Source organism: Ornithorhynchus anatinus, chromosome 4 (assembly GCF_004115215.2).
Source record: "Ornithorhynchus anatinus isolate Pmale09 chromosome 4, mOrnAna1.pri.v4, whole genome shotgun sequence".
Classification (NCBI taxonomy): domain Eukaryota; kingdom Metazoa; phylum Chordata; class Mammalia; order Monotremata; family Ornithorhynchidae; genus Ornithorhynchus; species Ornithorhynchus anatinus.
Window position 1 is genome coordinate 59,588,766 of NC_041731.1, and position 12,674 is coordinate 59,601,439.

The following is a 12,674-nucleotide window of genomic DNA, read 5'->3' on the forward strand; positions in this document are numbered from 1 at the left end:
GTGCCTGGCATATAGCTTTTAACAAATACCACTATTATTATTATTATTATTATTAATATTGTATTCCCCAGAATCTTGTTCTCTTTTCTGGGGTCTCGATGTGACCTTTGCCGAATTGGGGTTGTGGTTACAGGAGCTGTGGTTCCTGCCAAGTCATTCATTCATCCATCCATTTAATCGTATTTATTGAGCGCTGACTGTGTTAAAGCACTGTACTAAGTGATTGGGAGACTAGAGTATAACAACAAACAGACACGTTCCTCTCCACAGTGAGCTCACAGTCTAGAGGGGAAGACAGACATTAAAATAAATATATAAATAAATAAATTGCAGGTGTATATGGATATATGCAGATGTGGACATTCTGTGGGAGGTGCTGCCCTATTTTAGCCTGTGTGCAGAGAGGTATCCCGGGGAACGTGCAGCCTTTGCATGGGAAACGGAACAAGGCAGTGTGCAAAGACATGCACAACAGATTATAACATTTCATGTCTCTGTAAGTGGCCCCCTGCCCAAGATTTGACACCGGACTGTAAGCTCGCTGTGGGCAGGGAATGTGTACATTATAGCATTATATAAAACTCACCTTCTCCAAGAGGCCTTCCCAGACTGAGCTCCCTTCTCCCTCTACTCCCTCTACCACCCCCCCTTCACCTCTCCGCAGCTAAACCCTCTTTTCCCCCTTTCCCTCTGCTCCTCCACCTCTCCCTTCCCCTCCCCACGGCACCGTACTCGTCCGCTCGACTGTATATATTTCCATGACCCTATTTATTTTGTTAATGAATTGTACATCGCCTCGATTCTATTTAGTTGCCATCGGTTTTTACGAGATGTTCTTCCCCTCGACTCTATTTATCGCCATCGTTCTCGTCTGTCCGTCTCCCCCGATTAGACCGGGAGCCCGTCAAACGGCAGGGACCGTCTCTATCCGTTGCCGACTTGTTCATCCCAAGCGCTTAGTACAGTGCTCTGCACATAGTAAGCGCTCAATAAATACTATTGAATGAATGAATGAATGAATACTCTCCCAAGTGCTTAGTACAGTGTTCTCCCCAGAGTAAGGGCTCAATAAATACGATTGACTGGCTGACCAGAGGTGCCATCTTGCGACCTCGTCACAGGGGCAACCCGGGAAAAGATGCTCATGGCCCTGCTCCGCTCGTGGCCTCACGGGGTACGGCTGGGGGCCGGGCTTCAGCCTCAAACACGCAGAACCCTGTTACCTGGCCCGGATCAGACTGAAATAGTGTCCAGCTACCCTTATGGGAGCTGTACTGGAGGAAAGCAGGACACTCCACCCCCAACTATAAAGTTCCAGTTCGAGGTCCCCGATAACGTCTGCTGCTGTCACCAGCCTGGACTCTTTGTTTATAGTATTTCATTCATTCTCTCAGAGTCGCACCTGGAGAGTTTCTCATACTCTACCAGCCTCGACTACGAGAGGGAGAGTCAAGCAGAGGCCTACTCATTCCATTCCTAGCTTGGCCAGTGGCTAGCGAGCGGAAGGCAATCTGCTACAAGTCAAAACTCACTCGTGCTGGGCAGCACCAGCATGGGAGAGAGTCAAGGGCAGAGTCTCGTTTACTGTGCGGAAGGAGGCAATGGTAAATCACTTTTGTATTTTTACCAAGAAAACTCTCTGGATCCACTACCAGAACGGAAGCAGATGGAAGCGGGGCATTCCGGGAGAGATGTGTCCGTGGCTTCGCTATGGGTCGGACATGGCTCAACAGCATAAGACAATAACCACCACAGATTTCAGTCGTTCATTTGTTTAATCATATTTATTGAGCACTTACTGTATGCAAAACACTGTGCTAAGTGCTTGGGAGAGTACACTATAGCAATAGAGAGACACGTTCCCTGCCAACAACGAGCTTATAGAGGGGGAGACAGACATGAATATTGATTAATAGATTAATTGATAGATAATAATAAATTAACCCTAGTCTGATACCAGTCTTTAATTGAGGTTACCCTAAAGCTGGTAGCGTCTATTTCTCCCAGTCATGGCTGCAGTAACTGAACAGCTGTGACCTGCCTAACATTTTCAATTTTCCCGTGCCCTGTGCTTCTTGTGGCTTTCCCATTGGCACAGCGAGGTGCTGGCTTGGCACGGAGTGTGGATGGAGGCTCCTTGTCGGGGATAAGGCTGAGAGCACGCATCCCCCGCTATCTGTTTCCCTTCCGGTTTTGTACGGAAAGACGTGTTGCTCGGCACTAAATTTTATCAAGTGGTTAAAAGGTATGAATCCTTTTATGCATGAAGTTATGCATGAAAGAGAGGGATTAGAGGAAATGAGGGCCTTTTCGGGAAAGACCTCTTGGAAAAGATGTGAATTGATAGTCCTCCAGATTGTAAGCTCTTTGTGGGCAGGGAATGTGTCTGCTTACTGTTATATCGTACTCTCCCAAGAGCTTAGTACAGTGCTCTGCACATAGTAATCACTCAACAAACACGATTGATCGAATGAATGAATGAATGAATAAGGCTAGGAAGGCAGGGAGAGTAGTGGTCTATCATATATGAAGGGGGAGTTCCAGGCCACAGGAAGGATCTGGGTAAGGAGTTGATGTGAGACAGATGCAAGGTATAATAAGTAGGTTGGCTTTAGACGAGCAAAGTGTGTAGGCTGGATTGTAATAGGAAATCAGGGAGTTAAGATTCATTCATTCATTCAATAGTATTGAGCGCTTACTATGTGCAGAGCACTGTACTAAGCGCTTGGGATGTACAAATCGGTAACAGATAGGGACAGTCCCTGCCCTTTGATGGGCTACAGTCTAATCAGGGGAGATTCATTCAATAGTATTTATTGAGCGCTTACTATGTGCAGAGCACTGGACTAAGCACTTGGGATGAACAAGTCGGCAACAGATAGAGACAATCCCTGCCGTTTGACGGGCTTACGGTCTAATCGGGGGAGACGGACGGACAAGAACAATGGCGATAAATAGAGTTGAGGGGAAGAACATCTCGTAAAAACCGATGGCAATAAATAGAATCGAGGTGATGTACAATTCATTAACAAAATAAATAGGGTAACGGAAATATATACAGTCGAGCGGACGAGTAGGGTGCCGTGGGGAGGGGAAGGGAGAGGTGGAGGAGCAGAGGGAAAGGGGGAAAAGAGGGTTTAGCTGCGGAGAGGTGAAGGGGGGGTGGTAGAGGGAGTAGAGGGAGAAGGGAGCTCAGTCTGGGAAGACCTCTTGGAGGAGGTGAGTTTTAAGTAGGGTTTTGAAGAGGCAAAGAGAATCAGTTTGGCGGAGGTGAGGAGGGAGGGCGTTCCGGGACCGCGGGAGGACGTGGCCCGGGGGTCGACGGCGGGATGGGCGAGACCGAGGGACGGCGAGGAGGTGGGCGGTAGAAAGAGAGAAGGGAGGAGAGGTAGGAAGGGGCGAGGTGATGTAGAGCCTCGAAGCCTAGAGTGAGGAGTTTTTGTTTGGAGCGGAGGTCGATAGGCAACCACTGGAGTTGTTTAAGAAGAGGAGTGACAGGCCCAGAGCGTTTCTGCGGGAAGATGAGCCGGGCAGCGGAGTGAAGAATAGACCGGAGCAGGGTGAGAGAGGAGGAAGGGAGGTCAGAGAGAAGGCTGACACAGTAGTCTAGCCGGGATATAACGAGAGCCCGTAGCCGTAAGGTAGCCGTTTGGGTGGAGAGGAAAGAAGATAGGAGGCGGGAAGTTGACTGCTTTAAAACCGACGGTAAGGAGTTTCTGATGGATGCGGAAGGAGATGATGGATGACCAAAGTTCGTGGGGAAAGATGGACTGAATGTTTTTTAGTAAAATGATCCGGGCAGTTGAATGAAATATGGGCTGGAGTGGGCAGAAACAGGAGGCTGGGAGGTCAGCAAGGAGGCTGCTTGCAGTAATCACGGCGGAATAGGATAAGTGCTTGGATTAACATGGTAACCGTCTGGATGGAGAGGAAAGGGCAGATTTTAGCAGCCTTGTAGATTTTTTCCTCCTTACTCTTAGGCATCTTTCTTAGACTTTTTCAGCCTCGGTTTTCCTTATCTATAAAATGGGGATGATGGTATCGATATGCTTTACAGATTACCAATTACTGAAGTTAAAGCATTTTCAGAGATGATGATGATCTATGAATCCTAATTAATTTGTGCATACATACATTTGTAGAAGTATATTTACTATTTTATATCTTGTTGCATCGTGATAGACTGAAATTTGGGCCGGTGTTTGGGTATTCCACATAATTTCTTAGTAAGGAAGGTTCACAAGTAAGTGCAATATTTATATGCTCCAGCTTTTCAGATCTTCAACTGTGTTCTCAGGTTCCCGTAGCCTTCAGCTAAAATTTTTACTCCATCTGACTTGGATTATTTAGTTTGGGTAGAACCAGCTCCTCTAAAAGGCTCAAGTTGTGCTCTTGAAGGACCTCAGGATAAGGAGAAATGGTGGTAGGGTTCTCACTCGACAAACACCACATACACGTGCCAAACCCTTTTTTCTGATACTGCTTTGTATTCTCTCCAGACAGTCATGCAAATGTTGTCAGTAAGTTCCCTAATTCCAAAACGGTGTCAATCTATCAATTGTATTCGTGGAGCACTTACTGTGTGTAGAGCACTGTTCTAAGCGCTTGGGAGAGTATGGTATAGCAGGTATGTATCTGTAATTTATTTATTTATATTAATGTCTGTCTCCCCCTCTATACATTCATTCATTCAATAGTATTTATTGAGCGCTTACTATGTGCAGAGAGCACTGTACTAAGCGCTTGGAATGTACAGATCGGTAACAGATAAGAGACAGTCCCTGCCCTTTGACGGGCTTACAGTCTAATCGGGGGAGACGGACAGACAAGAACAGTGGCAATAAATAGAATCGAGGGGAAGAGCATCTCATTAAAACAATAGCAAATGAATAGAATCAGGGTGATGTACATCTCATTAACAAAATAAATAGGGTAATGAGACTCTAAGCTAGTGGGGAGCAGGGAATGTGTCTTCTTTTGTTATATTGCAACTCTCCCAAGCGCTTAGTACATTGTTCTGCACACAGTAAGCGCTCAATAAATAAGATTGAACAAATGAATGCATAAACATGCTCCCGTCTACAAGGAACTTTGCAGACTAAAGGGAGGGGTGTCCTAAGCAGTCGGCGCAAGAAGTCGTTATAGAGCTGTCTGGACTCAGGGCTGTGAATTTCGTTATATGGTTGGGTTTTTCTGGATAGGGCAAGGCCGATTGATCGAATTCGAATATCATTATTATTTTGGTATGTGTTATGCACTTGCTATGTGCTAAGCACTGTTCTAAGCACTTGGTAAGTACAAGTTCATCAGGTTGGACACAATCCCTGTCCCATGTGGTGCTGCGTATAACAAGTAGTCTTTCTGGGGAAGCAGCATGGCATAGTGGATAGAGCACAAGCCAGGGAGTCAGAAGGACATGGGTTCTATTCTCGGCTCTGCCACGTGTCTGCCTTGTGACCTTGGGCAAGTCAGCTCACTTCTCTGGGCCTCAGTTACCTCATCTTTAAAATGGGGATTGAGACTGTGAGCCCCCGTAGGTCAGGGTCTGTGTCCAACGCGATTTATCTGTATCCATCCCAGCACTTAAGTATGGTGTCTGGCACTTAGTAAGTGCTTAACAAGTACCACATTTAGTATTATTACTATTATTTATAAAGCACTGTCTGTCTCCAGACCCTTCCCTCCTCTTCTACTCTTAGATATGTGAACCCCCTGAGGGCCAGAGACCAGGCCCGCAATCTCGGTGTCATCCTTGACTCGTCCCTCTCGTTCACCCCACACATCCTATCCGTTACCAAGACCTGCCGGTTTCACCTCTACAATATCGCCAAGATCCGCCCTTTCCTCTCCACCCAAACGGCTACCTTACTATTACGGGCTCTCGTTATATCCCGGCTAGACTACTGTGTCAGCCTTCTCTCTGACCTCCCTTCCTCCTCTCTCGCCCCGCTCCGGTCTATTCTTCACTCCGCTGCCCGGCTCATCTTCCCGCAGAAACGATCTGGGCCTGTCACTCCCCTTCTTAAACAACTCCAGTGGTTGCCTATCGACCTCCGCTCCAAACAAAAACTCCTCACTCTAGGCTTCGAGGCTCTCCGTCACCTCGCCCCTTCCTACCTCTCCTCCCTTCTCTCTTTCTACCGCCCACCCCGCACGCTCCGCTCCTCTGCCGCCCACCTCCTCGCCGTCCCTCGGTCTCGCCCATCCCGCCGTCGACCCCTGGGTCACGTCCTCCCGCGGTCCCGGAACGCCCTCCCTCCTCACCTCCGCCAAACTGATTCTCTTTCCCTCTTCAAAACCTTACTTAAAAATCACCTCCTCCAAGAGGCGTTCCCAGACTGAGCTCCTCTTCCCCCTCTACTCCCTCTGCCATCCCCCCTTTACCTCTCCGCAGCTAAAGCCTCATTTTCCCCTTTTCCCTCTGCTCCTCCACCTCTCCCTTCCCATCCCCACGGCACTGTACTCGTCCGCTCAACTGTATATATTTTCGTTACCCTATTTATTTTGTTAATGAATTGTACATCGCCTCGATTCTATTTAGTTGCCATCGGTTTTTACGAGATGTTCTTCCCCTTGACGCTGTTTAGTGCCATCGTTCTCGTCTGTCCGTCTCCCCCGATTAGACCGTAAGCCCGTCAAACGGCAGGGACTGTCTCTATCTGTTGCCGACTTGTTCATCCCAAGCGCTTAGTTCAGTGCTCTGCACATAGTAAGCGCTCAATAAATACTATTGAATGAATGAATGAATGAATTTCTAGACTGTGAGCCCGTTGTGGGCAGGGATTGTCTCTCTTTGTTGCTGAATTGTAGTTTCCAAGCACTTACTACAATGCTCTGCACACAGTGAGCATTCAATGAATACGACTGAATAAATAAATGTCTCTATCCCACCTGTGTATTCTCTCCCAGAGTTTAGTACAGTGCTGTGCACACAGTAAACACTCGATAAATACAGTCATTACTGTGTCTTATAAGTGCTGGGAAGAACTATAAGAATGAAATTTTAAATGTGGTTCCTTGTTCCGCAAGGACTCAGTCACAGGCTGAGACTGCTTGCCTGATAATTGCTTTTCAGTTTGTACGAAGACACCCAAAAAGATTTATAGCGGCAGAACAATGGACTCCTAAATGAATCAAGTCTATTTGGCAGCTAATGGAAACGGTTCCACGATGACTGTTAAGGGGAGCAATAATAACATATTACCTGACTATTACCTGAGAAATAGCTCTGCAGATTATGTAGGCTTATAAATATAAAAATAAAATATAATAAAGTGGAAAGAGCACGGGCTTTGGAGTCAGGGCTCATGAGTTCGAATCCCAGCTCTGCCACTTGTTGGCTGTGTGACTGTGGGCAAGTCACTTAACTTCTCTGGGCCTCAGTTCCCTCATCTGTAAAATGGGGATTAAGACTGTGAGCCCCACATGGGACAACCTGATTCCCCTATGTCTACCCCAGCGCTTAGAACAGTGCTCGGCACATAGTAAGCACTTAACAAATACCAACATTATTATTATTATTTTTATATAAATATGCAGATCGGTCCTATATGGGACTCACAATCTAAGTAGGAGGGAGTAGAATTTAATCTCCATTATACAGATGAAGAAACTGAGGCACAGAGAAGTTAAATGACTCCCCCAAGCGGACAAGTGGCAGAGCCAGGATTAGAATCCAGGTCCTCTGTCTCTCGGACCTGTGTTCTTTCCAATCGGCTATGCTGCTTCCTAGACGTGTTCTTTAAGGGGGGCGTTAAATTTGTTCTTAAGGAACACGTATAAGAAGGCATGCAGATGACTAAGATTTGAAATTGGAATTGGCACTTCTCTCTGCCTCAGTTACCTCATCTGTAAAATGGGGATTAAATCCTCCTCCCTCCTACTTGGACCGTGAGCATCATGTGGGACGGGAACTGTGTCCAACTTGATCTCCTTGTATCGACCGCAGATCTTAGAGGAGTGCCCAGTTAGTGCCGAATAAATACCATAAAAAAACGCTTTTCAGAATTGGTATAGCGTTTTGAACTGACAGTACTGATACTGACAGTATAATATTGAGGTATATACCGGCCTGCCTCTGGGAAGCCCAGCCTATAGTCAGAGATTTTCACTGGGAATTCAGAAGTTAATGCTGCCTGTAAATTCTGCTGTCAGGGCTAGGCCGAATGCAATCCAGGGATGCGTAGACCAACAAAGAAATACAATCAGAATCAAAAACGTCCAGCTTGGCTTTTGGGAGATTTATAGAGTGTGATAACAATCAATCATGCGTAATACCAAGTTCAATACCATTACCTAGTGGATAGAGCACGAGGCTGGAAGTCAGAAGGATTGAATAATAATAATAATAATAATGTTGGTATTTGTTAAGCGCTTATTATGTGCAGAGCACTGTTCTAAGCGCTGGGGTAGATACAGGGTAGTCAGGTTGTCGCACGTGAGGCTCACAGTCTTACTCCCCATTTTACAGATGAGGTAACTGTGGCACAGAGAAGTGAAGCGTCTTGACCACAGTCACACAGATGACAAGTGGCAGAGCTGGACTTCGAACCCATGACCTCTGACTCTCAAGCCCGGGCTCTTTCCACTGAGCCACGTTGCTTCTCTAATCAGATCTGGGTTCTAATTATATCTCTAATTAGATCTGGATTCTAATCCCAGCTAGAAGGACCTAGGTTCTAATCCCAACTCTGCCACTTCTCTGCTGTGTGGCCTTGGCAAGTCACTTCACTTCTCTGTGCCTCAGTGACCTCGTCTCTAAAATGGGGCTTAAGACTGTGAGCCGCATGTGGAACATGGACAGTGTCCAACTTGACTGGCTTGTATCTACCCCAGTGCTTACAACGCTGCTTGACACCTAGTAAGCGCTTGACAAATACCGTTATTATTATTTTACAGTTTTAATAATAATAATAATGGTAATGATGATGGCATTTGTTAATTGCTTACTATGTACAAAGCACTGTTCTAAGCGCTGGGGTGGATACAAGGTGATCAGGTTGTCCCACGTGGGGCTCACAGTCTTAATCCCCAGTTTACAGATGAGGTAACTGGGGCACAGAGAAGTTAAGCGACTTGCCCAAAGTCACCCAGCTGATAAGCGGCCTAGCCGCCATTAGAACCCATGACTTCTGACTCCCAAGCCCGGGCTCTTTCCACTGAGCCACGGAACTGGCCTTCTGTTAGGCTGCGAGAGCTGTACGGGCCAACGAAGACACTTTCAATTCCTTGAGTAGCATCACCGGCGTCACATGTGGATTACGTTAGAGCAGTGACTTGCTGGAAAACCACTGCAGGAATCAGAGGAGGCAAGTGGGCAGCCACCCGCACAGGGATTGCTTTCCTTGGGTGGAAACTTTGCAAAGGTAGAGATGCCAAGAGGCAGTCTCAAAAACAGACACAGATCCTCTTTGGGACTGACACGTCAACGTAACAGGGAAGTAGATGATCATGGACAAAGTGCAGAAGAGAATGTCGGTCGCACATCAGCCTTTGAGCACACCTACATTTATTTATTTATGTATTATTAACCCCGCTCACACCTGGAGCGTTTCCGGACTCTACTAGTCTCGGCTGTAGGAGGGAGAGTCAAGCAGAGGCCCGTCCATTCCATTCCTAGCTTGGACAGTGGCTAGCGAGTGGCAGGCAATCCGCTACGAGTCAAAACTCACCCGTGCTGGGCAGCAGCGGCATGGGAGAGTCGAGGGGGGAGACTCAAGTTTACTGCGTGGAGGGAGGCAATGGGAAACCACCTCTGGATTTTGACCAAGAAAACCGCATGGATACATGACCAGAACAATTGCAGATGGAGAGTGGGACGTTCTGGGAGAGGTGAGTCCATGGTGTCGCTCTGAGTCGGAAATGACTCGGCGGCACAGGCCAAAATGTATATTAATGTCTGGCCCCCCCCAGACTGTGAGCTCACTGAGGGTAGGGAATGTGTCTATTTATAATAATATTAGTATTTGTTAAGCACTTACTATGTGCAGAGCACTGTTCTAAGCACTGGGGGAGATACAGGGTAATCAGGTCGTCCCACGTGAGGCTCACAGTTAATCCCCATTTTACAGATGAGGTAACTGAGGCATAGAGAAATTAAGTGACTTGCCCACGGTCACACAGCTGACAAGTGGCAGAGCCGGGAGTCGAATGGTCATAGTGTACTCTATTTACATATATATATATTTATATATGATTTATATATATATATATATAAATTTATATATTGTCATAGTGTACTCTCTCAAGCACCTAGTACAATGCTTTGCACTCAGTAGGCGCTCAGTAAATATTTTTGAACAAATGAATAAATACGTGCTGAGATAGGAACTCTCAGTCATCTCTTTCTCTGTCTCTTGTTTTATAGCATAGGTAAAGTAGTATTATGAAATCTTTGAAATCAAAAGGCGATGAGTCAGTCGTATTTACTGAGCCTCATTTTCTGACGGTAGCCTCCCTTGGGCTGATTCCAATTTTCTGCCCTTTTTTATGGTATTAAGCGCTTAACTGTGTGCTGAACACTGTACTAAGTCCTGGGGCAGGTTCAAGATAAGCAGGCTGGACACAGTTCCTATCCCACATGGGGCTCACAGTCTAAATAGGAGGAAGGACAGGTATAGAATCCGCATTTATTCAGTCAATCGCATTTACAAATGAGGAAAGTGAGATACAGAGAAGTTAAATGACTTGCCCGAGGTCACACAGCAGTCACGTGGCAGAGTTGGGATTCAAACTCAGGTCCTGTGACTCCAAGGCCCGGTCTCTTTTCACTAGGTCATACTTCTTCCATTTCCTCCTCCCGTTGTCTCTATGGCTTCGAAGTGTGAAGGGATTGGGTTCTGTGAGAAAATTCTCAAGAATTGGATTTCTCTTTCATCTAAGAAAACAGACCTTCTGCTTTAGATTTTTCTAATCCGAATCGAAACTCTATATGAGCAACCAGGACAAGGCTATTGATGTTTCAGTTGTGTATTGTTCCTGACCAATTGTGGTTTAATTGTTCAGGTTGGCTAGTTGTTGTAATGTCTTTCCAATATAAAATAGCACTGTGGATGGGAGACTCGCTGGGTCTCCCCCATTTAAAGCGGTGATGAAGATCATCTGTAAGTAAGGAAAAGAGGACGAGTTGAGGAGCTAGCAAGTCTGGGAGTAGAATTATGGGGAAAATAAAACCCATCTAGACTGTAAGCTCCTTTTGGATGGGGAATGTGTCTATTATTATTAGTATAGTATTTGTTAAGTGCTTACTATTGCCATTCTAAACGCTGGGGTAGATACGAAGTAATCCAGGTTGTCCCACTTGGGGCTCACAGTTTTAATCCTCATTTTACAGATGAGGGAACTGAGGCGCAGACAAGTTAAACAGCTTGCCCAAGGTCAAACGGCAGACTGGTGGCGGAGGCAGGATTAGAACCCATGTCCTCTGATTCCCAAGCCTGTGCTCTTTCCCCTAAGCCATGTTACTAATTCTGGTACATTGTATTCTCCCGAGCACTTACTGGTCTGCTCACAGTAAGTACTCAGTAAATGCAGTTGGTTGATTGAAATCAATTCAGGTGCTTAATACTGAATTTGACATTCCTTTCTCTAAACCGCTATTTGTACCACTTGCAGTTTTATCTGTAATTTATTTTAATGTCTGTCCCCCATCCTAGCCTGTAATCTCCTGGCGGGCAAGGATCGTGTCTGCCAACACTATTGCATTGTACTCTTCCAAGAATGCAGCACAGTGCTCTGAACACAGAAAGTGCTCAATAAACAGTCAATCGATCATATTTATTGAGCGCTTACTATGTGGAGAGCACTGTACTAAATGCTTGGGATAGTACAACATGACAATATAACAGACACAGTCCCTGCCCACAACAAGCTTACAGTCTAGAAGACTGTTGCTCGATGGATTCATTTTTCTATCCTCTTCAATATCTGCTTTTAGCTATAGTTAAATTTCTGATGACTAGTTCTAATTTACATCTCTGCAAAATACTTTCAGCAGGCGTAGAACTTTTTAGGTAGTATTTAACTCCTATTTTATAAAATCATGGCATACAAAAAGGTTGGTATCCTAAATCCCTTCCCTTGTCTGCTGTGTGACCTGGGGCAAGTCACTTCACTTCTCTGGGCCTCAGCTCATCTGGAAAATGGAGATTAAGACCGTGAGTGCTTTGCACATGGTAAGCACATAACAGATGCCATTATTATTATTATTATTATGAGGGACATAGACTGCATCCAGACTGATTAGCTTGTATCTACTCTAGTGCTTATTTCCATTTAAAAAAAATCCTCTTTTACAAGTCTTCATTATGAAGACTCAAGTGCCAGTCATTGGATTCTCTCTCACCCTCATAAATGGCCAGTTTGTGGCCAAAGATCTGTGCCCAAGATGCCCTGTGATTCATGATCCTTATATTCTCCCTTTCCTTTCCCACATCCCTAGCGTCTTATTATTGGCTCGTTGTGGGCAGGGAACTTGTCTGCTGATTCTGTGGTACAGTACTCTCCTAAGATCTGAGTTACAGTGCTTTGCACATAGTAAACACTCAATAAATAAGATGGATTGATCAACTGGCTATTGGTCAAGGGGGTGGGGATACAAGGCAGGATACACAGGTTCAAAAATGGGGATTAAGAATCAACTCAATTACTTTCTATCTACCCCAGTGCTTAGTAAA

General features: G+C 45.7%; 1 protein-coding gene and 1 non-coding gene across 2 annotated transcripts in view; both read left to right on the top strand.

The window, feature by feature from the left end:
• The window catches only part of CPQ (carboxypeptidase Q), a 419,427-nt gene that overhangs the window by 14,992 nt on the left and 391,761 nt on the right, over window positions 1-12,674 (top strand). The window lies entirely within an intron of this gene.
• Window positions 1,385-1,522, top strand: LOC114811516. The gene has a single exon (XR_003759213.1). It is a non-coding gene; the product is annotated as a small nucleolar RNA SNORA7 (small nucleolar RNA).